Raw genomic sequence first — 759 nt, 5'->3', positions numbered from 1 at the left:
TCTGCAGCATCTTCGATCTCACAAATGAGAAGTCGGATTTTCAGTTGAAAGTTATAGAGCCCCAGAAATAGGGGAATAACAAAGTATAATATGCCCCGTAGAATGTATCTCCTTTGTACCCGTATGAATTCACATAACAGACGAACAAGATTACATGGGGAGGTGAGTTTTCCCTCTAGTGCACCTAGAATCATTGCATTTATTTTTCAAGAATTTCCCTCTCCCTCTCGTCTCATTTAAATTGCTGGACTTTCCAACTTCTGCTCATCACAAGGATTCAAACACGAGAGAAAATCACTCCCTCATCCATAATTGTCCCGAATGGCTAATAAAATTCCAAATGATAATCCACACTCGTGAGCTCCAGTAAGAGGTACTTGGAATTTTGTAATTAAATACCAAAGTAATGAAAAATTTCTCCTGCATTTCAATAAACGTAATTGAACATGAGGAAGGCCTTTCGAAATTCCAGATGGAATTTTAATATGACACTTTGAATGCATTTGTGAGGATTCAGTTGGCAGATAGTAGCTCCAATTTCAGAAGTTAATAATAGTTTATTGCAGATTTTATTAATGCTTCAAGAAACAATCACTACTGGACTCCCTGGGGCTTTGCAGACGATCGCCTTCATTAATCCTTGATCATCAGGAAATTACTCCTGTGAGGCTCAACTGCAGGGGCCCCATAATCCTTCGGCTTTCAGATTTATGATTCACATTCTCTACTTGGACACTCTTTTCCTCTCTATTTTTACTA

This window comes from Fopius arisanus, unplaced genomic scaffold, assembly GCF_000806365.1.
Source record: "Fopius arisanus strain USDA-PBARC FA_bdor unplaced genomic scaffold, ASM80636v1 scaffold00210, whole genome shotgun sequence".
Classification (NCBI taxonomy): Eukaryota; Metazoa; Arthropoda; class Insecta; order Hymenoptera; family Braconidae; genus Fopius; species Fopius arisanus.
The sequence above is the reverse complement of the archived record's forward strand: the minus strand, read 5'-3'. Positions refer to the sequence as shown.